Raw genomic sequence first — 25,924 nt, 5'->3', positions numbered from 1 at the left:
AGGATTTTACTAGCCCTCGTCTTTTTACTTACTTGATCTTCCGCTGCCTTCACTACTTCATCCCTCAAAGCTCCCCATTCTTCTTCTGCTGTATTTCTTTCCCCCATTCTTGTCAATTGTTCCCTTATGCTCTCCCTGAAACTCTGTACAACCTCTGGTTTAGTCAGTTTATCCAGGTTCCATCTCCTTAAATTCCCACCTTTTTGCAGTTTCTTCAGTTTTAATCTACAGTTCATAACCAATAGATTGTGGCCAGAGTCCATATCTGCCCCTGGGAATGTCTTACAATTTAAAACATGGTTCCTAAATCTCTGTCTTACCATTATATAATGTATCTGAAACCCGTCAGTATCTTCAGGCTTCTTCCATATATACAATCTTCTTTTATGATTCTTGAAGCAAGTGTTAGCTATGATTAAGTTGTGCTCTGTGCAAAATTCTACCAGGCAGCTTCCTCTTTCGTTTCTTACCCCCAATGCATGTTCACCTACTACGTTTCCTTCTCTCCCTTTTCCTACTGACGAATTCCATTCACCCATGACTATTAAATTTTCGTCTCCCTTCACTATCTGAATAATTTCTTTTATTTCATCATACATTTCTTGAATTTCTTCGTCATCTGCAGTGCTAGTAGGCATATAAACTTGTACTATTGTGGTAGGCATGGGCTTCGTATCTATCTTGGCCACAATAATGCGTTTACTATGCTGTTTGCAGTAGCTTACCCGTATTCCTATTTTCTTATTCATTATTAAACCTACTCCTGCATCACCCCTATTTGATTTTGTGTTTATAACCCTGCATTCACCTGATCACAAGTCTTGTTCCTCCTGCCACCGAACTTCACTAATTCCCACTATATCTAACTTTAACCTATCCATTTCCCTTTTTAAATTTTTTTGACCTACCTGCCCGATCAAGGGATCTGACATTCCACGCTCCGATCCGTAGAACGCCAGTTTTCTTTCTCTTCATAACGACATCCTCTTGAGTAGTCCCCGCCCGGAGATCCGAATGGGGGACTATTTTACCTCCGGAATGTTTTACCCAAGAGGACGCCATTATCATTTAACCATACAGGAAAGCTGCATGCCTTCGGGAATAATTACGGCCGTAGTTTCCCCTTGCTTTCAGCCGTTCGCAGTACCAGCACAGCAAGGCCGTTTTGGTTAGTGTTACAAGGCCAGATCAGTCAATCATCCAGACTGTTGCCTCTGCAACTACTGAAAAGGCTGCTGCCCCTCTTCAGGAACCACACGTTTGTCTGGCCGCTCAACAGATACCCCTCCACTGTGGTTGCACCTACGGTACGGCTATCTGTATCACTGAGTCACGCAAGCCTCCCCACCAACGGCAAGGTCCATGGTTCATGGGGGAGGGGGGGGGGGAGAGTTACTAATAATACAGAGATTTTCTGAAGGGGAGAAGTCTTATCAGTTAACGACGTTACCTTTTCGGCTTAAAGCGTCTGCTGCAGTGTTTCTAAAGGCTCTTTGTGACATGTTGGGTCACTCCTTAAAAATGAGGTCCCGAGCTACATAAAATAATTTCAGCCAAAATGCGTGGGAGCTTTACTAGGACAGGTATTGCAAGCTTTAGGAGAAAGAGGAACGACTGTGAACTTAATAGAGTTTGCATTTGGTTGAAGTCAAATTAATCAGTCAGGAGGGAATAATGTGCTCATTGCAAACTCATTGCAATACGAGATGTGCCTATTGAAACCAGCGCACGGCAAGTATGAGCTTCTACAACACTAGTGGGATTGTACAGGAAGTCAGTCAGCCACAAACCTGAAGTTTGCTGCATCTTGAACAGGAGTTCCATAGAATCAAGGAACTACTGGGCAATGCTAGGCTTTTAACTCATGCTAATCATACAGAGCCATCATCTTGTGATGGACAGTTGTTAACTGGGGAGTTAGTGTTGGCCGTAACATCGTAGTGAAAGATGCAAATGGACAGGAACACAGGACAACAGCATTCGTATATCCGAGCCTGAATAAGTGAAAGAAGAATTAGTCTGTAAAAGGTTTTGAAATATTCGTTGTCGTCTGGGCGTTTCTAAAGTTCTGGTTTTTCTTGATAGATCGGCACACAGGTCTGGACAGACACTAAGGCACTGGGATTCCTGATGGAGGCCAAGCTCATACATGGACACCTACTGCGATTCGTGCTGGCCTAGGAGCTTAACTTTTCGTTCTATTTACCAGACAAAGAGGATGTGCAAATAGAGTGAATATTTTGTCCTGTTTGGTTTGTCGTGAATCGGTAGATGAGGACAAGCCTTTCATACCGTATAGCAACGACTAGGAAGAAAGGAAGTACGCTGAAGAGACATACACTGAAACCAACGTTCTGACACCTCTCCAACATACGAAATGTTGAACCACGTTAAAGACAAAATCGAACTCTAGGCGCGTACTGTGTCTCCTGTGATTATGGTGGCATTTCCATAGGAAAAACTGTTTGCATTGTTGCTGAGCGATGTACGGGGCGTTCACGACATACTAAACAAGGGAAATTTGAGAAGTCGGTTGTGGATGAACATAGCCTAGAAAACGGACATAAAGTACAATTTGAAGAGACAAGTGTTTTGGCTCACAATACCATCATATTGATACTCTGCTACAGAAGAAGGGGCCGAAATCGGAATAAACAGCAACCATTTTAAAGGAGGCCAGGGGTACACACGTAGTAGGGGGCATGGAGGGGGCTTTGGGCACCGAGCGAAAGCAAAGACAGAGACTGGATGCTTATAGGGAGGCGGGAGCAGCAGTTTCAAACGTGGCGCTACCCCTTACGCCTCCTAACATCACTCTGTGATGGGACGGAGCTGCCACAGATGCATGTGTCAGTTGGGCCCTCTAGGTAGGTTCCAGACGCCGCTATTGCTTCTACACTACTGGCCATTAAAATTGCTACACCCAGAAGATATGCAGATGATAAACGGGTATTCACTGGACAAATATATTATACTAGAACTGACATGTGATTACATTTTCACGCAATTTGGGTGCTTAGATTCTGAGAAATCAGTACCCAGAATAACCAGCTCTGGACGTAATAACGGCCTTGATACGCCTGGGCATTAAGTCAAACAGAGCTTGGATGGCGTGTACAGGTACAGGTACAGCTGCCCACGCAGCTTCAACACGATACCACATTTCATCGAGAGTAGTGACTGGCGTATTGTGACGAGCCAGTTGCCCGGCCACCATTGACCAGACGTTTTCAGTTGGTGAGAGATGTGGATAATGTGCTGGCCAGGCCAGCAGTCGAACATTTTCTGTATCCAGAAAGGCCCGTACAGGACCTGCAACATGCGGTCGTGCATTATCCTGCTGAAATGTAAGGTTTCGCAGAGATCGAATGAAGGGTAGAGCCACGGATCGGAACACATCTGCAATGTAACGTCCACTGTTCAAAGTGCCGTCAATGCGAACGACAGGTGACCGAGACGTGTAACCAATGGCATCCCATACCATCACGCCGGGTGATGCGCCAGTAAGGCGATGACGAATACACGCTTCCAATGTGCGTTTACCGTGATGTCGCTAAACATGGATGCGACCATCATGATGCTGTAAACAGAACCTGGATTCATCCGAAAAAATGAAGTTTTGCCATTCGTGCACCCAGGTTCGTCGTTGAGTACACCATCGCAGGCGCTCCTGTCTCTGATGCAGCGTCAAGGGTAACCGGAGCCATGGTCTCCGAGCTGATGGTCCATGCTGCTGCAAACGTCGTCGAACTGTTCGTGCAGATGGTTGTTGTCTTGCAAACGTCCCCATCTGTTGACTCAGGGATCGAGACGGCTGCACGATCCGTTACAGCCATGCGGAGAGGATGCTTGTCATCTCGACTGCTAGTGATACGAGGCCGTTGGGATCCAGCACGGCGTTCCGTATTACCCTCCTGAACCAAGCGATTCCATATTCTGCTAACAGTCATTGGATCTCGACCAACGCGAGCAGCAATGTCGCGATACGATAAACCGCAACCGTGATAGGTTACAATCCGACCTTTATCAAAGTCAGAAACGTGATGGTACGCATTTCTCCTCCTTACACGAGGCATCACAACAACGTTTCACCAGGCAACGCCGGTCAACTGTTGTTTGTGTATGAGAAATCGGTTGGAAACTTTCCTCATATCAGTAGGTTGTAGGTTTCGCCACCGGCGCCAGCCTTGTGCGAATGCTCTGAAAAGCTAATCATTTGCATATCACAGCATCTTCTCCCTGTCGGTTAAATTTCGCGTCTGTAGCACGTCATCTTCGTGGTGTAGCAGTTTTAATGGCCAGTAGTGTACATTAGCAAAACACCATGCCAGCCCCGACAGTCAATGACTAAAGCCTAATGATGATGGTGAGAACAGCTATTGAAAGCTCAAAAGTTTTATTCGAAGTGAGGTTAAGTGTAATCCGAGAAGACTTGATCGAAGGGCAGTGTTATGTTCCTGCGAGACATATCAAGGAATTAAAGCTCGGATAGTGCCTATTAGATTGCGAATGTACACTCTTTGACATAAAACTTGACCGGCGGCCGGCCGCTTCAGAGGCTAAGTCCGCGCCGATCGCGACATGGGACAAAAAAACTGGCCAACTCGCTAATTCTCTAAGTCCGGTTATCTGCACAATCTGGCAACACTGTAGACTGCGGCACTTCCTGGAGGAAAACTTGTCCCATGATAGAGAAACTCTAGGCTGAATACGCCTGTGGTCTAGCGGTAGCGTGCGTGGTTTCTGTTCATAATGTAAGTGGATCGAGAGCAGCTGGCATAAAATATTTTTATAGCCTCTTCTGTCTGAATGCTGAAGACGTGAATGTAATGGTAGCGCAGATTCAATCTATTTCGCTTTGTGACACACCGATATCAAAATTTTATCCAGTAACGATTTTGCGGCAGCTTTCCTGCAGACTGTCCTCCTCTGGACGCCGTATGCGGCAAAGCTCCGGGATCCATTTGCTGGCTACTGGCAGCGGCCGTGGCGACAGCAGCGGCGCTGCACTCCCCCGTTCTTTATCGAAAGCGCCTGCTACCGCTCATCGCTTTTGATGATTTAAAACGCTTTATTATTAAATGTTGCTCCACAGAAAATTTCTACAATTTCCATTCACGCTCAAAAGCAACGGAGACAGACGCCCTGATTAGGAGGCGGGTATTATATTACATTAATCGGCAAGAGCTGAGTATGGCCCGAAATTAATTTTATAGACTGGGACGAAATTAAACCACCTCACTACATTCGATGAATTTATAAATGCTTCATACCTCGTTTCTTTTCCTTTCAAACTCAATTATTTGTGCAACTTTTGGTCAATGTTTGGATGTTTTCGTCAAGCCAGAGTGAGCGTCTGTGGTGTAAAGTGTATTACAGTTCTTGTTTCATTCCTTATGGTAAGTCTATGCGATAAACTGTGTGAATACCTTGCAATGCATGCTCTGTAGCAGTGCAGGAACATTGCACATTTGGAGTTCCATGTATGGATTCATGAAGTATTTATTGTTGATCGGAAGTGATAGTTAAGGTCATCAGATTTAAACCAGAAAAATTTGTCGTTTTGAAGGTTTCAGAGAACGGAAAGGAATTGCTAACACCGGTGTTAGAAAACGTCTACAGTTAAATGCTATTGCAAAAATTTAGAAGAAGGGAACTATATTAATGAACATGTGCACTTCATAAACAACTTTCTGACATGTTAGACCTATATGACGAACAAAGCTCAAATTTATATCGTTGACAGTCGGTTTGAATCTTTTCAGGGTCTATTTTACAGTGAAGCACCTTGGAATTTGCAAAGCAGAAATCCATGATATTAACTTAATTTACTAAGTCGAAATCGGACGAAGATTGATGTTTAAAAGGCATTCTTCAGATTTCGCATAAGAAATTTTTACTAGCAGTTTACAACTCCATTAATTAAAATGGAAAATAAAAGGTTGTAGTCAGCGGCTTCTACCGTGATTCGAACTGCTATGTCTTATAGTACAAGCACTGCAACGCACAAGGGAACCTCTGAGCTAACGACACACTGGCGGCCAGAGGCGGAATATAGTCACTGCGATGTTGCCTGAGCCTCAAAACGCAACCTTAAACACACGAACAGAGGAGGTGGAGATTACTGTTTTAACGTACCGTCGACAACGATGTCATTAGAGACGGAGCACAAGCTCGGATTAGGGAAGGATGGGGAAGGAAATCGGCCGTGCCCTTCCTAAGGAACCATCCCGGCATTTGCCTGAAGCGATTTAGGGAAATAATTGAAAACCTAAATCAGGATGGCCGGGCGCGGGATTGCACCGTCGTCCTCCCGAATGCACACACAAACAGGTGTTACTTATGTGAAGAACGCCGTTCTTGGAGTCCAGAAATTAAATATACTTTCTAATTGTGTCATCTTGCAGTGGATTATATCGTACGAGTCTTCGATGTGGAAAACGAATGTCAAGTGAATTTAGCGAGGTAACGCCGACCTACACCCGGAAGTAAATGCACTATCAGAGTGTTGACAAATACTTGCTACGACGCTGCCATTTCTAGGCTCTCTGACGAGGCAGCTCTTCAGCGAAATGCTTGCCGTGATTCTCCGATACGGTTCTTCAGAGTGGAGACGCGCGCGCACGTTTGGTTTTTATGCGGCGTTCTCCCCTGATGGTTTCTGACGTCGCCTTGTGGGCTATGTATACATATGAGACATTCAATTATCATTAATCCAGAATGATACAAGTTTCAGCTTCCGGCATGGAAGAAGGCTGTTGACGACGACATTATATCAATTCAACGTAGGGAAAGCAAAACGGATCATTCAATGTTTCTCATTCAACATAAAGCATGTGAGATAATTTTCCGTAACGTTCATAATCATCTAAAAATACAAACGAAGTAAAAATACACCGGAAGCTTATTCGAATTGAATATAACGCTTTGCACCTCGATGTCGAATTTGTCCACTTGCAATCTTTTGCAGCATACACATAGAATGTCATGATTACCACGAGAATGAAGAAATATGTTGGTAAGGATGGAAGCAAGAAGAGACGCAGTCAACAAATATTCTATTCCTCATGGCATTCATTTCATTTGACACGTAAGAAGAGGTAAAACGGGAGTTTACTTTCGTTAACACGAAAGATATGCCGCACATATTGATAACGAGGAAGTCTGCGTCTTCATACGTTTCCTCCTTGAAATCTGTATGCTCTATTATATACTAAGTAGCCCGATCATTGTTTCAGTAATGTTACCCTCTTGTTTGACCCCGTAACGATGAACAGATTCCAAATGCATGTCTCCCTTCCTGGGTTGTTTTTTGTGTTTTATTGCTTGGAATTCCTGAAGCAGACCACTGTGCCTTCCCCCCTCGTGGGTTAGGTCTCAAAACTAAACCGCTTTGTATCCAATGGCATAATTTATTCAGACAGCATCAGCATAAGACTATCAAACAAAGCCTTCCATTTACAGTTGCAGCACTCTAACCAGCACTGACCAAAGTGTAATCCACGGTCATGGTCCTAAATTACCAGCTGTCTGCTACTGTGGCAAAGTCCGTACTACACTTTCGATTCCGCAGCACCATTTTATCTGGTAACACTGTGTAGTTGCACAGTTGTGCTACCAGGTCTGTCCTCACACTGTCAACTTTATGTATCTCACTTCTCCTGTAGCGTAGATCACGAGGAGCCGAAGTAAATGAGTGTATTCTGCATGACGTAACATTCAGTATTCCCTTCTTTCATAGCCACTCTTCATGTGCATCGATACCAAATAGGAATGCGAAAACTCTTGCGAGTGAGAGAATGACAATAACAATCGTAACAAGAACAAGCAAATAATGAATGATGTTTATTCCAACGCAGAACGAGAATGGCTTTAAATATAAAAATCTGTATCTATATCTATATCCATATCTATTGATCTTTGAGTTGGCACAATGCAAATATATTCTTAGCATTTAGTTACTGAATTTAGTTCTGGATGTTTGCAGAGAAAAGGAAAAGTCGGTACTTCTCGCTAGTGTAATATAATGTGAACCAGCAACTACCCTTTCCTTAGAACACGACTCAAGCAGGTCCTCAAGTAGGTAGCAAGGCACTGCTGCATTCTGTGCCCTGACATTGCTCTGATGACGGTTAATGCAGATAGTTCCGATTATGAAATACAAAACGTATTGCAGGTTAGTTCCTAGGATAGTAACATTAAATTTGCGTTGTAGACGGCACATGAACGTGACGACTATCCATATTACTCATCAATATAAAAAGACAATATTTTGGGAATTTAGCAGGATTACTCAAAATGAATTCTGAAATTGGGTGACTGACTGCACAGGTGCTAAACGTCGTCAAGAGTATACAATGTCCTAATCGCATTAGGAATATGAAGATCGTCTTCGACAGCTCACAACTTTCACATTGCTATCTCCACCCTACTCCAGACAGCCCTCGGTGGAGTTGCACTACTTTGCCGATGTTATGGAAGGCCTTCAAACCGACAACAGACCACATATTGAAAAATACAAGCGAATTCTCTTGCAGCGTAAGCTTATTTGAACTAATCTAAAAATTATTGGAGAGGAACATTGTCCTATTCAAAAAAAGTAAAATGTTACACACTGTTGACGTCAAACGGACATTATCTATGTCCAGTCTTGTGTCCTACTCATCTATAATATCAAGTGTACAATGAAAATGATTATATATAATGGATGATAGGGTAATGCATTGATACCAGATGGTGGGGGCCGGCCGGTGTGGCCGTGCGGTTCTAGGCGCTTCAGTCTGGAACCGCGTGACCGCTACGGTCGCAGGTTCGAATCCTGCCTCGGGCATGGATGTGAGTGATGTCCTTAGGTTAGTTAGGTTTAAGTAGTTCTAAGTTCTAGGGGACTGATGACCTTAGAAGTTAAGTCCCATAGTGCTCAGAGCCATTTGAACCATTTGAACTATTTAACACAAAATGACATTAAAAATTAAAGTTATTCACGAGTAGCTAGTTGAGAATATGTATGAACATTAAATGACACGACGAACTGAAATAATATGACGAAGAGTTCAGCGCTCACTGGGAATAGAGCCCCACACATATCGTTGTTGACTACACACAAAGAGACGTCAGCTACCGAATTTTTCTCCACCAGCTGCTCAGAATAGCATCTTGAACTTACAGTCATCTCGCAAATAGTTCTGTGTCTCACTGGGAGTTAAAAACGTCAGATATCGTTAGTGTTGACAACGAATGAAAATACATTAAAAATCAAAATTATTATCCACCAGCGGATAGGTGTTCTCATGATAGAGCTTGATAATACATAATTAAATCTTTAGTGCCGGGCCAGGATTCGATCCCATTCACGCGTAATATGTCAAGGTGTTGAGGAATCTGCAGTTTTGAACAAACAACAAATTGTAGCCGAGCTGTATTGCCACGAAGGGATCAAATTCCGCGTTAAGGGCGGTCTGAGTTGCATTCCCAGTTTAGAACCAATTTTATCGACATACAGAAGCTCAAATAAAAGATGGAATAACTGTCCTGTGACCATACATAGCGTTTGTGTCGTCACTTGAAATAAATAACTGGTATAAGAAAGGTTACTGGTGATAGAGTTTCTACATGTCGCCACTCCAAACTTTATTGTGGTTCAACCTACCGCCTACTTGGTAAAGAAGGACTATCATCTTTAATGTGAATTTTCAGACCACGCAGCCATTATATCTCCTTCACTTGGTGTAGCCAGGAGAGAATGGAATCTGTCTCTCCCTATCTAAAATCATTGACGGAAGTGGGAATCGAACCCAGACCATAGGTATAACAACCTACATCCGTCCAACAGACCACGAAATCCTCTTCTCTGCGAGTCATTTTTCTATCGTAACGCAGTTGCGCCACACTGGATGAGAATTCTGACACGCAGGCTCCCTGTAGTAATTTGCAGCATGTTCAGTAAATTCATTTACTTGGTTGACCGAATCACCATGAACTAGCTGCCTCGGCTACCCAGTGCATACATTCGACTATTTTGTAATCACAGAAATAAAATCACGTAACTGCCACCTACACACAACTGCCAACAGTGTAGGATGCAGAAGTTTAAATAGGAAGTGTTCCTTTCCACTTGAGCTATTCTATTGCGCTATCTGTTACTAGAAAACGTCGTTCAGTCCAAAAGAAAAACTGTAACTGTTTGTCTCTCAGAAGTCAAGACCTGGCCATATGCATAATCTCACAGTGCTGTGGAATCCAAAAGTTCTGGAGGAATAGTTGCCGAGCTCTGGAGCTGCTGTAGCTACGTGTCAGCTTGTAGCATAGATAAGATGTCGCGAGTTCGAATACATTCAGTGCTACATTTTTTAAAACGCAATTCTGCTCTCTGCTGAAGGTATCAATCTAATGGAACTTTGAACATAATTCCCTTCACTTCTCAACCCAAAGTAGTCGCATGTGGAAAAAGGGCTAACTACTGTGACATTTTGTTCTATTCAGGTTTAATAGACAGCAGGCAGCAGATGCATCTCGAAGATGTGCAGGGAGAGCGCATCGTGCCATAATATGTCAGAAAAGTATTTTCTACATTAGCCGTCGTGTGGTGGTGATATTTTATTCTTCTTCAAACTTTGTTTGACAGCTTTAACTCAGAACAAGTTTTCTACATGCATGTAATCAATAAACTGCATGTGCATTGTCAGACTGTCATAGGTAACATCAGAGAATTCGCATATATCGTTGATGATTAATTTCTCTCTCATGTTTACTATTGTTTTAACAACACTAAAGGAAACCTTACGAAAATTGTGCACTGTATTATAAGAAATGAAATAAAACTAACCATGATAACCTTACGACGAAAGTATCTGTACACAAGCATGCCTCTATCGACACGAATTAGTAGATTTTGATTGGGTCTGTGTTTAATTGGTATGCTGTGTCATACTCAAGAGGTATGCAAATGTGGCATTTCATAAATATAGTTACGTATTCCTAGAAACCCAAAATTCGCTTGTCAGCAGCGGAAAGAGGCCTTATCTGTTGTGCAGCATTGTAAGTTTTTCAACATTGCACTATGAGCTGAAAGCATTTTCTTGCGATTTCCTTATTGATGTTTGATCTGACTGCTTGTAGCTCTTTCACAGAAGGGATAAAAACGTTACAGTCAGTGAGACTGGAACTGCGAACCGTAACAGACGCTTTTTCACAGGTCAGCACGTTACCACAGAGCTGGCGAGGAGGTATGGGTCTTAGCTTCCTATTACGAGGGCAATAGTAACTAGAACTCGTAAACCGCTATTTGAAGGTCGAGATTAGTTGCGGTTTCCACCTGCAACGACTTTCCTGGGCTGAAAACCGTAAATTTTCAATCTTTTGTTACCCTTCAAGCGATAATAACTCAGATTATTCAATGGAAATGACAGGTAAAATCAAGTGAACTTTGAGGCTTAATTCCGTGCACACCAGGAAGTAACTCGTCGATCACAGAGTTGCCAAACATACGTTGCCTTGTTGCCAAATCTCAGTTACAGTACCAGCAGGAAGAAGACGAACCGATGTGATCCTACAGCGGTCTGGGAAGTGACCATAGCTGGTGTCTCCAAGTCGCGGCTGCTACGGCCTGGAATACGTAATGCGTCTGATTCGCTTTCTGTAACTAGGTTTAGGGACTGGAGCGTAGTTACTAATAATACTCAGAACTGACTGCAAACTGAGCATCATAAATCAGTAACTCTCATTGTTGTTTTTATATTTCTTTCGTAAGTGTACTCAAAACTAAGAAAGTCATTCACAGGCGTTTTCGTGCCTCGCCGATAGTCGAGCACAACATACAAATAAAAATAAAAAAGAATGTGTGTGTGTGTGTGTGTGTGTTTGTGAGAGAGAGAGAGAGAGAGAGAGAGAGAGAGAGAGAGAGAGAGAGAGAGAGATAAATAAAAAGCAATGAGAGAGAGTGTAAAAAATTGTTGTAAAGAAATTGAATCATGGTATTTAAAGAAATCTTTCATTAAAATGACACGTTCCACATCATTACGAAATGTCGTATTCATGATCTATGGAACAAGAGTTAATCTAATGTAATCTAATCTAATCTAATCACATCATATTGATGATTAGCCATGAAGAGTCATGAATTACCGAAATTTTGGCCAATACCAGTAACCAAATCTAAACTTGAAAATAAAAGACGACAATTTTTGTAATAAACCGTGACTTCTATCAAGACCCTTTCGTCCCTGTTATCTAACCACGAAAGATGTCTGATATACCTCCATTCTGAAGTAACAAAGTGTGCATGCATTTAAAGATGAAGTGCATGATGTGAAGTTCTGTGACGGAGATACGAACCCAACACGTAATCCGATTGTTAACTAAGAAAAATCAAATGTTACGTATCGGTTTTTCTTACGAGCCGCTAGGTGTCTGAATCTAAAATAAGGATACAAACTTTTGTGCCTAAGCGACAATCGAACTGCACACCTACCGTGCATCCACGAATATAGCTTAAGTATCAGTTGCTTACTCATGAACAGTAAGATGTGTGAGTGTTTGACCAGAAATAACGACACCTGTTGCGATTGTTGGAAACACATGAACAGACATTGAAATTGCGCGTTAATTTTCACTAGCAGGTGGGTGTGCACTTGATAAAGCTAGAAATGAAATTATGAATATTTTTGTACTGGATCAGGTTTCAGACCCACATACTTACCTTTGGAGGAGACCTAGAGAAGACTGCAGTCTTGGGAAAAGGAACGAAATGACTGAACTATACTGTTCCGAGAGATTCAGATCCTCGAAAGAGGAGATACGAATTCGAATCACAGTCCAGCACCAAATTTTTAAACGTCTCTAGTTCAATCAAGTACAAGTAAAATAAGAGCCCTGTCCCTTTAAATGGCTATCGGTTCATCAAATAAAATAAAATTTTCTAATGTAAGTAAGCTTACTGGCGACTGTATTTCTGTTTACCATGACTTCCGCTGTGTCATTTCCCAACGTAAACCGGCTCTGCCCAGTTGGTAATGAAGGAACGTGATGTTTAATGCGGATTCTGGATTATAACGTCTTTCTCTTGAGGTTACCAGAGGTAAAATAAATCTGTTTGTGCCTCTTAAAAGTAAATGCCTGAACCCACGCATTGCACCTGTGATAGCTCGTTCCACCATACCATTGTGGCCACATTACCCAGCCCCAAGAGTGTGCTGTAACGGATGATGTGCTTAGCTTACAAAATTAGTCACGGTGGAAAAAATGCGAGTCTATTAAATGGTCAAGTAGAAGCAAGCTTCTGACGCAGAGATTATGCTGTTCTCATGTCAGCAGGATGTAAAGACTCTTCTAGGCATCATAGGCTGGATGTGAAGCCATTTTGATTTTTCACAAATTCAGCAAATTTCTTAGTTCGAGAAAATCCACTGTGAAGTGTGAAGTTGCCTGATAATTCGATTATTACTGTTATTATTAATATCATTTTATTCATACCGCTGCTGGAACACAACCGTAGTCTTCAGGTAAAACGCGAGACCAGCTAATATAACGTCTGGCGACCGAAAGCACATATCGACAAAATTTTTATCGCCCCTTTCCTCTCGGTGCTGAAGCTATGAGTGTAATTCAAGCGAATCTACAATATCATATTAGCTGGTCTCGCGTTTTACCTCAAGACTACGGTCGTAGTCAAGAGTAATGTACTAAGACTGGAGTCAAGACTTCCTCTGGGAAGTGCCGCAGTCTACATGTTGCTAGATCGAGCATATTGCCAGACATAGAATTCTGAGAGGAGCACGACTGTATTGTCCACCTTACGTGAACGACTCGGTGGTCAATTTTTTGGTCTGAGACTGTATCTACAACACATATTGCACGCTGAAGACCCAGAAGAATTTTTAAAAAAAAGTAGTTTATGAGAGCAACGTTAACCATAGCGTTCGAAGTATTCATAGTATTGTATACGTGTGTGTAAACGCCTTCCAATGACCACTCAAGAAAGACAAGAATACACAGTCTAGCTCCAATATTATAAATACGCCTCAGTTTGTGGATGAACTCAGACTTAGGTTGATAATAATTGTGAAAATTTAGCAGCACTGTACCCATTGGTGTTAAACTCGTTTTCAACCAATGATTCCCACAGCTACAGGGATACTACTTGTGATACCTCTTAGACAAAATGCTTAAGCAGTGTTATCAGACGAAAAGATCAACCTGACACAAACTGTGGGAAGTTTGTTTTACAACCTTCTTAGCTGGATATTCAGCTTTTTCCTATTTGAGATATCTGTGAACGTTGCTGCTTAAGACGATTTAAGCAGAAACTAAATTCCCTCAGCTTCGACAATGTTTAAAGAAATCGTCTTTTTGGCACTAAATCGTGGTTTGTGAATTGTTTACCGGCCGTACTCTGCCGTATTTTGCCGGTTGGAAGGCAAAAGCTTACTGACAAATTTCACACAGAAATTACTGTTACAGTGTACTTATGGAGCCAAATGAGTGAATTGCGTATTTTCCGGTGAGAAAGAGCACTGGCAAACAGTCTTCGCTACATTAGGTTATTTAAACTGGTGTCACTCGGAGCTAGAATTTATGGTCAGCGACTAAGTGTAAGGTCAACGTTTCGGATGCGAGTTTTGCGACTGTGAAATACTTTCCTACATTATAGAAGCGAATATTAAATTTGAACTAATATTGCGAAAATTTTGTACTTGGACAGCTTAGAATGAAAATACTTCTGCTTATTTCAAAGGGAAACAATAGATTTTCTAAAACACTGTCTGTCATACACAACTTGAAACAGGTCATGTCGACCAAATCATGTGGAAGAACTAACACCAACGTATATCGGAAGGCAGTAAGATCTCTTGCCTTTTGGTTTGTCAGTACTCGATAGCCATTTCTAGGCGAAAGTAAATGAAGAAAGGCAGTGCGTTTTTGTTACCAAGTAACGTCTTCGTCAATTACTTTAGTTTTAAAGTAATCTACGAGTAATTGCTGGTGTTTGATAGTAACATGAAAAGGATTCCGTAGACAGGGAAAGAACCTGTTCTTGGGAAACTACATCTATAGTGACCAAAAGGCATTAAATGACGTTCAAGCACTTGTGTTACAGCAGCGGTATGAATAAAATGATATTAATAATAACAGTAATAATCGAATTATCCGGCAACTTCACACTTCACAGTGGATTTTCTCGAACTAAGAAATTTGCTGAATTTGTGAAAAATCAAAATGGCTTCACATCCAGCCTATGATGCCTAGAAGAGTCTTTACATCCTGCTGACATGAGAATAGCATAATCTCTGCGTCAGAAGCTTGCTTCTACTTGACCATTTAATAGACTCGCATTTTTTCCACCGTGACTAATTTTGTAAGCTAAGCACATCATCCGTTACAGCACACTCTTGGGGCTGGGTAATGTGGCCACAATGGTATGGTGGAACGAGCTATCACAGGTGCAATGCGTGGGTTCAGGCATTTACTTTTAAGAGGCACAAACAGATTTATTTTACCTCTGGTAACCTCAAGAGAAAGACGTTATAATCCAGAATCCGCATTAAACATCACGTTCCTTCATTACCAACTGGGCAGAGCCGGTTTACGTTGGGAAATGACACAGCGGAAGTCATGGTAAACAGAAATACAGTCGCCAGTAAGCTTACTTACATTAGAAAATTTTATTTTATTTGATGAACCGATAGCCATTTAAAGGGACAGGGCTCTTATTTTACTTGTACTTGATTGAACTAGAGACGTTTAAAAATTTGGTGCTGGACTGTGATTCGAATTCGTATCTCCTCTTTCGAGGATCTGAATCTCTCGGAACAGTATAGTTCAGTCATTTCGTTCCTTTTCCCAAGACTGCAGTCTTCTCTAGGTCTCCTCCAAAGGTAAGTATGTGGGTCTGAAACCTGATCCAGTACAAAAATATTCATAATTTCATTTCTAGCTTTATCAAGTGCACACCCACCTGCTAGTGAAAATTAACGCGCAATTTCAATGTCTGTTCATGTGTTTCCAACAATCGCAACAGGTGTCGTTATTTCTGGTCAAACACTCACACATCTTACTGTTCATGAGTAAGCAACTGATACTTAAGCTATATTCGTGGATGCACGGTAGGTGTGCAGTTCGATTGTCGCTTAGGCACAAAAGTTTGTATCCTTATTTTAGATTCAGACACCTAGCGGCTCGTAAGAAAAACCGATACGTAACATTTGATTTTTCTTAGTTAACAATCGGATTACGTGTTGGGTTCGTATCTCCGTCACAGAACTTCACATCATGCACTTCATCTTTAAATGCATGCACACTTTGTTACTTCAGAATGGAGGTATATCAGACATCTTTCGTGGTTAGATAACAGGGACGAAAGGGTCTTGATAGAAGTCACGGTTTATTACAAAAATTGTCGTCTTTTATTTTCAAGTTTAGATTTGGTTACTGGTATTGGCCAAAATTTCGGTAATTCATGACTCTTCATGGCTAATCATCAATATGATGTGATTAGATTAGATTAGATTACATTAGATTAACTCTTGTTCCATAGATCATGAATACGACATTTCGTAATGATGTGGAACGTGTCATTTTAATGAAAGATTTCTTTAAATACCATGATTCAATTTCTTTACAACAATTTTTTACACTCTCTCTCATTGCTTTTTATTTATCTCTCTCTCTCTCTCTCTCTCTCTCTCTCTCTCTCTCTCTCTCTCTCTCACAAACACACACACACACACACACACATTCTTTTTTATTTTTATTTGTATGTTGTGCTCGACTATCGGCGAGGCACGAAAACGCCTGTGAATGACTTTCTTAGTTTTGAGTACACTTACGAAAGAAATATAAAAACAACAATGAGAGTTACTGATTTATGATGCTCAGTTTGCAGTCAGTTCTGAGTATTATTAGTAACTACGCTCCAGTCCCTAAACCTAGTTACAGAAAGCGAATCAGACGCATTACGTATTCCAGGCCGTAGCAGCCGCGACTTGGAGACACCAGCTATGGTCACTTCCCAGACCGCTGTAGGATCACATCGGTTCGTCTTCTTCCTGCTGGTACTGTAACTGAGATTTGGCAACAAGGCAACGTATGTTTGGCAACTCTGTGATCGACGAGTTACTTCCTGGTGTGCACGGAATTAAGCCTCAAAGTTCACTTGATTTTACCTGTCATTTCCATTGAATAATCTGAGTTATTATCGCTTGAAGGGTAACAAAAGATTGAAAATTTACGGTTTTCAGCCCAGGAAAGTCGTTGCAGGTGGAAACCGCAACTAATCTCGACCTTCAAATAGCGGTTTACGAGTTCTAGTTACTATTGCCCTCGTAATAGGAAGCTAAGACCCATACCTCCTCGCCAGCTCTGTGGTAACGTGCTGACCTGTGAAAAAGCGTCTGTTACGGTTCGCAGTTCCAGTCTCACTGACTGTAACGTTTTTATCCCTTCTGTGAAAGAGCTACAAGCAGTCAGATCAAACATCAATAAGGAAATCGCAAGAAAATGCTTTCAGCTCATAGTGCAATGTTGAAAAACTTACAATGCTGCACAACAGATAAGGCCTCTTTCCGCTGCTGACAAGCGAATTTTGGGTTTCTAGGAATACGTAACTATATTTATGAAATGCCACATTTGCATACCTCTTGAGTATGACACAGCATACCAATTAAACACAGACCCAATCAAAATCTACTAATTCGTGTCGATAGAGGCATGCTTGTGTACAGATACTTTCGTCGTAAGGTTATCATGGTTAGTTTTATTTCATTTCTTATAATACAGTGCACAATTTTCGTAAGGTTTCCTTTAGTGTTGTTAAAACAATAGTAAACATGAGAGAGAAATTAATCATCAACGATATATGCGAATTCTCTGATGTTACCTATGACAGTCTGACAATGCACATGCAGTTTATTGATTACATGCATGTAGAAAACTTGTTCTGAGTTAAAGCTGTCAAACAAAGTTTGAAGAAGAATAAAATATCACCACCACACGACGGCTAATGTAGAAAATACTTTTCTGACATATTATGGCACGATGCGCTCTCCCTGCACATCTTCGAGATGCATCTGCTGCCTGCTGTCTATTAAACCTGAATAGAACAAAATGTCACAGTAGTTAGCCCTTTTTCCACATGCGACTACTTTGGGTTGAGAAGTGAAGGGAATTATGTTCAAAGTTCCATTAGATTGATACCTTCAGCAGAGAGCAGAATTGCGTTTTAAAAAATGTAGCACTGAATGTATTCGAACTCGCGACATCTTATCTATGCTACAAGCTGACACGTAGCTACAGCAGCTCCAGAGCTCGGCAACTATTCCTCCAGAACTTTTGGATTCCACAGCACTGTGAGATTATGCATATGGCCAGGTCTTGACTTCTGAGAGACAAACAGTTACAGTTTTTCTTTTGGACTGAACGACGTTTTCTAGTAACAGATAGCGCAATAGAATAGCTCAAGTGGAAAGGAACACTTCCTATTTAAACTTCTGCATCCTACACTGTTGGCAGTTGTGTGTAGGTGGCAGTTACGTGATTTTATTTCTGTGATTACAAAATAGTCGAATGTATGCACTGGGTAGCCGAGGCAGCTAGTTCATGGTGATTCGGTCAACCAAGTAAATGAATTTACTGAACATGCTGCAAATTACTACAGGGAGCCTGTGTGTCAGAATTCTCATCCAGTGTGGCGCAACTGCGTTACGATAGAAAAATGACTCGCAGAGAAGAGGATTTCGTGGTCTGTTGGACGGATGTAGGTTGTTATACCTATGGTCTGGGTTCGATTCCCACTTCCGTCAATGATTTTAGATAGGGAGAGACAGATTCCATTCTCTCCTGGCTACACCAAGTGAAGGAGATATAATGGCTGCGTGGTCTGAAAATTCACATTAAAGATGATAGTCCTTCGTTACCAAGTAGACGGTAGGTTGAACCACAATAAAGTTTGGAGTGGCGACATGTAGAAACTCTATCACCAGTAACCTTTCTTATACTAGTTATTTATTTCAAGTGACGACACAAACGCTATGTATGGTCACAGGACAGTTATTCCATCTTTTATTTGAGCTTCTGTATGTCGATAAAATTGGTTCTAAACTGGGAATGCAACTCAGACCGCCCTTAACGCGGAATTTGATCCCTTCGTGGCAATACAGCTCGGCTACAATTTGTTGTTTGTTCAAAACTGCAGATTCCTCAACACCTTGACATATTACGCGTGAATGGGATCGAATCCTGGCCCGGCACTAAAGATTTAATTATGTATTATCAAGCTCTATCATGAGAACACCTATCCGCTGGTGGATAATAATTTTGATTTTTAATGTATTTTCATTCGTTGTCAACACTAACGATATCTGACGTTTTTAACTCCCAGTGAGACACAGAACTATTTGCGAGATGACTGTAAGTTCAAGATGCTATTCTGAGCAGCTGGTGGAGAAAAATTCGGTAGCTGACGTCTCTTTGTGTGTAGTCAACAACGATATGTGTGGGGCTCTATTCCCAGTGAGCGCTGAACTCTTCGTCATATTATTTCAGTTCGTCGTGTCATTTAATGTTCATACATATTCTCAACTAGCTACTCGTGAATAACTTTAATTTTTAATGTCATTTTGTGTTAAATAGTTCAAATGGTTCAAATGGCTCTGAGCACTATGGGACTTAACTTCTAAGGTCATCAGTCCCCTAGAACTTAGAACTACTTAAACCTAACTAACCTAAGGACATCACTCACATCCATGCCCGAGGCAGGATTCGAACCTGCGACCGTAGCGGTCACGCGGTTCCAGACTGAAGCGCCTAGAACCGCACGGCCACACCGGCCGGCCCCCACCATCTGGTATCAATGCATTACCCTATCATCCATTATATATAATCATTTTCATTGTACACTTGATATTATAGATGAGTAGGACACAAGACTGGACATAGATAATGTCCGTTTGACGTCAACAGTGTGTAACATTTTACTTTTTTTGAATAGGACAATGTTCCTCTCCAATAATTTTTAGATTAGTTCAAATAAGCTTACGCTGCAAGAGAATTCGCTTGTATTTTTCAATATGTGGTCTGTTGTCGGTTTGAAGGCCTTCCATAACATCGGCAAAGTAGTGCAACTCCACCGAGGGCTGTCTGGAGTAGGGTGGAGATAGCAATGTGAAAGTTGTGAGCTGTCGAAGACGATCTTCATATTCCTAATGCGATTAGGACATTGTATACTCTTGACGACGTTTAGCACCTGTGCAGTCAGTCACCCAATTTCAGAATTCATTTTGAGTAATCCTGCTAAATTCCCAAAATATTGTCTTTTTATATTGATGAGTAATATGGATAGTCGTCACGTTCATGTGCCGTCTACAACGCAAATTTAATGTTACTATCCTAGGAACTAACCTGCAATACGTTTTGTATTTCATAATCGGAACTATCTGCATTAACCGTCATCAGAGCAATGTCAGGGCACAGAATGCAGCAGTGCCTTGCTACCTACTTGAGGACCTGCTTGAGTCGTGTTCTAAGGAAAGGGTAGTTGCTGGTTCACATTATATTACACTAGCGAGAAGTACCGACTTTTCCTTTTCTCTGCAAACATCCAGAACTAAATTCAGTAACTAAATGCTAAGAATATATTTGCATTGTGCCAACTCAAAGATCAATAGATATGGATATAGATATAGATACAGATTTTTATATTTAAAGCCATTCTCGTTCTGCGTTGGAATAAACATCATTCATTATTTGCTTGTTCTTGTTACGATTGTTATTGTCATTCTCTCACTCGCAAGAGTTTTCGCATTCCTATTTGGTATCGATGCACATGAAGAGTGGCTATGAAAGAAGGGAATACTGAATGTTACGTCATGCAGAATACACTCATTTACTTCGGCTCCTCGTGATCTACGCTACAGGAGAAGTGAGATACATAAAGTTGACAGTGTGAGGACAGACCTGGTAGCACAACTGTGCAACTACACAGTGTTACCAGATAAAATGGTGCTGCGGAATCGAAAGTGTAGTACGGACTTTGCCACAGTAGCAGACAGCTGGTAATTTAGGACCATGACCGTGGATTACACTTTGGTCAGTGCTGGTTAGAGTGCTGCAACTGTAAATGGAAGGCTTTGTTTGATAGTCTTATGCTGATGCTGTCTGAATAAATTATGCCATTGGATACAAAGCGGTTTAGTTTTGAGACCTAACCCACGAGGGGGGAAGGCACAGTGGTCTGCTTCAGGAATTCCAAGCAATAAAACACAAAAAACAACCCAGGAAGGGAGACATGCATTTGGAATCTGTTCATCGTTACGGGGTCAAACAAGAGGGTAACATTACTGAAACAATGATCGGGCTACTTAGTATATAATAGAGCATACAGATTTCAAGGAGGAAACGTATGAAGACGCAGACTTCCTCGTTATCAATATGTGCGGCATATCTTTCGTGTTAACGAAAGTAAACTCCCGTTTTACCTCTTCTTACGTGTCAAATGAAATGAATGCCATGAGGAATAGAATATTTGTTGACTGCGTCTCTTCTTGCTTCCATCCTTACCAACATATTTCTTCATTCTCGTGGTAATCATGACATTCTATGTGTATGCTGCAAAAGATTGCAAGTGGACAAATTCGACATCGAGGTGCAAAGCGTTATATTCAATTCGAATAAGCTTCCGGTGTATTTTTACTTCGTTTGTATTTTTAGATGATTATGAACGTTACGGAAAATTATCTCACATGCTTTATGTTGAATGAGAAACATTGAATGATCCGTTTTGCTTTCCCTACGTTGAATTGATATAATGTCGTCGTCAACAGCCTTCTTCCATGCCGGAAGCTGAAACTTGTATCATTCTGGATTAATGATAATTGAATGTCTCATATGTATACATAGCCCACAAGGCGACGTCAGAAACCATCAGGGGAGAACGCCGCATAAAAACCAAACGTGCGCGCGCGTCTCCACTCTGAAGAACCGTATCGGAGAATCACGGCAAGCATTTCGCTGAAGAGCTGCCTCGTCAGAGAGCCTAGAAATGGCAGCGTCGTAGCAAGTATTTGTCAACACTCTGATAGTGCATTTACTTCCGGGTGTAGGTCGGCGTTACCTCGCTAAATTCACTTGACATTCGTTTTCCACATCGAAGACTCGTACGATATAATCCACTGCAAGATGACACAATTAGAAAGTATATTTAATTTCTGGACTCCAAGAACGGCGTTCTTCACATAAGTAACACCTGTTTGTGTGTGCATTCGGGAGGACGACGGTGCAATCCCGCGCCCGGCCATCCTGATTTAGGTTTTCAATTATTTCCCTAAATCGCTTCAGGCAAATGCCGGGATGGTTCCTTAGGAAGGGCACGGCCGATTTCCTTCCCCATCCTTCCCTAATCCGAGCTTGTGCTCCGTCTCTAATGACATCGTTGTCGACGGTACGTTAAAACAGTAATCTCCACCTCCTCTGTTCGTGTGTTTAAGGTTGCGTTTTGAGGCTCAGGCAACATCGCAGTGACTATATTCCGCCTCTGGCCGCCAGTGTGTCGTTAGCTCAGAGGTTCCCTTGTGCGTTGCAGTGCTTGTACTATAAGACATAGCAGTTCGAATCACGGTAGAAGCCGCTGACTACAACCTTTTATTTTCCATTTTAATTAATGGAGTTGTAAACTGCTAGTAAAAATTTCTTATGCGAAATCTGAAGAATGCCTTTTAAACATCAATCTTCGTCCGATTTCGACTTAGTAAATTAAGTTAATATCATGGATTTCTGCTTTGCAAATTCCAAGGTGCTTCACTGTAAAATAGACCCTGAAAAGATTCAAACCGACTGTCAACGATATAAATTTGAGCTTTGTTCGTCATATAGGTCTAACATGTCAGAAAGTTGTTTATGAAGTGCACATGTTCATTAATATAGTTCCCTTCTTCTAAATTTTTGCAATAGCATTTAACTGTAGACGTTTTCTAACACCGGCGTTAGCAATTCCTTTCCGTTCTCTGAAACCTTCAAAACGACAAATTTTTCTGGTTTAAATCTGATGACCTTAACTATCACTTCCGATCAACAATAAATACTTCATGAATCCATACATGGAACTCCAAATGTGCAATGTTCCTGCACTGCTACAGAGCATGCATTGCAAGGTATTCACACAGTTTATCGCATAGACTTACCATAAGGAATGAAACAAGAACTGTAATACACTTTACACCACAGACGCTCACTCTGGCTTGACGAAAACATCCAAACATTGACCAAAAGTTGCACAAATAATTGAGTTTGAAAGGAAAAGAAACGAGGTATGAAGCATTTATAAATTCATCGAATGTAGTGAGGTGGTTTAATTTCGTCCCAGTCTATAAAATTAATTTCGGGCCATACTCAGCTCTTGCCGATTAATGTAATATAATACCCGCCTCCTAATCAGGGCGTCTGTCTCCGTTGCTTTTGAGCGTGAATGGAAATTGTAGAAATTTTCTGTGGAGCAACATTTAATAATAAAGCGTTTTAAATCATCAAAAGCGATGAGCGGTAGCAGGCGCTTTCGATAAAGAACGGGGGAGTGCAGCGCCGCTGCTGTCGCCACGGCCGCTGCCAGTAGCCAGCAAATGGATCCCGGAGCTTTGCCGCATACGGCGTCCAGAGGACAGTCTGCAGGAAAGCTGCCGCAAAATCGTTACTGGATAAAATTTTGATATCGGTGTGTCACAAAGCGAAATAGATTGAATCTGCGCTACCATTACATTCACGTCTTCAGCATTCAGACAGAAGAGGCTATAAAAATATTTTATGCCAGCTGCTCTCGATCCACTGACATTATGAACAGAAACCACGCACGCTACCGCTAGACCACAGGCGTAATCAGCCTAGAGTTTCTCTATCATGGGACAAGTTTTCCTCCAGGAAGTGCCGCAGTCTACAGTGTTGCCAGATTGTGCAGATAACCGGACTTAGAGAATTAGCGAGTTGGCCAGTTTTTTTGTCCCATGTCGCGATCGGCGCGGACTTAGCCCCTGAAGCGGCCGGCCGCCGGTCAAGTTTTATGTCAAAGAGTGTACATTCAGACATAAAACCTGGGCGCCATCTATGATGTGAAAGTGTGTGGAGGAAGTTCTCATGTTATTACAGTGCAGTGATCTACAAACGTTACGCATTGAAGACACAAAGTCACGAGATGGAGTCCACTCCTTCACGTATTTTTTAAACCGCTAAACTGATCGGTCCTATGGAACAGCGAAGAAAAACTTCAAGAATCATTTATAATTCTATTAAATAAATGTCTCTAGGAAGGGGAGAGACCAGAGTGAAAGAAAAATGCAGAAGTCATCGGGTTCTTCAAAAAAAGTGACTACAAGAACATCGAGCAGTACCGATCTATTAGTCTTTTTACCCATTTACAAGCTGGTAAGAAATATCATTATGTACCGCCTGAGAAAGAAATTATAATTTCACCAGCCAGTCGAACATCAGGGAAACAGAAACAGGATCAGAACTACTGACCTCCTCGAAGCAGTAGCCATACTGACAGAGAAATGTTCGGATTATAGTGAAAAAGGTCTTGCAGCCGTCGTGGTCTGTCAGAATGCATTCTACACGGTCTAAACCTGGGCATCAATGAGGACGATGGACAGAGCCCGCGTAGAATATAGGTATACTAAACTGATCCGACACATTTTCGTCAATTTCACTCTGCATGTGAAAATAAAGGACGACTAAATCATTCGAAAGTCTGCCATGAGAAGAGGAGTCAGACAAGAAGACACAAGGCTTACGCAAGTCATTCATGTTGGCTTTGGAGGATGCGTTAAAGTGTCTAGGCTGGGGTCAGAGGTATCAACATGTAACACTTCTCAACCGTCTTTGTTTTGCAGAAGATATCATCCCTTTCAGCTGCAATACAAACTGACAACAATGATCAGAATACTGAAAGATGTTTCCCACGCTGTATACCTCAAAGTTAACCTTCAAAAAACGATAATCATAAGCCCTGTCGATATTATGGTATCCATAAAATATTATGCTCTGATTATATTAATTGAATACATTTATTTGGAGTGTAAAATCCAGCTTGGGAAAGATGATCAACCAGCATAGACCACACAACGGATTGACGTCACCTGCAGCCGGCCGCGGTGGTCTAGCGGTTCTGGCGCTGCAGTCCGGAACCGTGGGACTGCTACGGTCGCAGGTTCGAATCCTGCCTCGGGCATGGGTGTGTGTGATGTCCTTAGGTTAGTTAGGTTTAAGTAGTTCTAAGTTCTAGGGGACTTATGACCTAAGATGTTGAGTCCCATAGTGCTCAGAGCCATTTGAACCATTTGACGTCACCTGCACGACATTCAGGAAACTTTGTTACCTTCTCCGTAAACAGACTAACCCTAGAAATTTGTAAAGGAAGGTTTATGACGCATGCACCCTGCCAGTAATAACATATGGGCTGGAAAGCAACACAAATCGACTCTGCATCTGTAGAAGGACAATGGAGAGAGCGTTACTTGGAGTGAGTCAGAAGAAATGGCTCTGAGCACTATGGGACAACTTCTGAGGTCATCAGTCCCCTAGAACTACGTAAACCTAACTAACATAAGGACATCACACACAACCATGCCCGAGGCCGGATTCGAACCTGCGACCGTAGCGGTCGCGCGGCTCCAGACTGTAGCGCCTAGAACCGCTCGGCCACAAAGGCCGGCGGAGTCAGTCAGAGACAGAATGAAGAACGAAGAGGTAAAGAGCAGAACGGGCGTCTATGACAGTGGAAAGCAGATACCGAGGCTTAAGTGGCGTTAGACAGGCCGCGTGGCCAGGAACAAATTCAAATTGACTGAAATAATGAAGCGGTCGTATCGCAGAATCACGGTGGACAAGGTCCATAGATTACTGGGTATTGGCGTGGGCACCGCCCACACCATAATGTGATAACAAGTGA

The sequence above is a fragment of the Schistocerca nitens genome, chromosome 2 (assembly GCF_023898315.1).
Source record: "Schistocerca nitens isolate TAMUIC-IGC-003100 chromosome 2, iqSchNite1.1, whole genome shotgun sequence".
Taxonomy (NCBI): Eukaryota; Metazoa; Arthropoda; class Insecta; order Orthoptera; family Acrididae; genus Schistocerca; species Schistocerca nitens.
Note: the sequence above shows the minus strand (reverse complement) of the source record.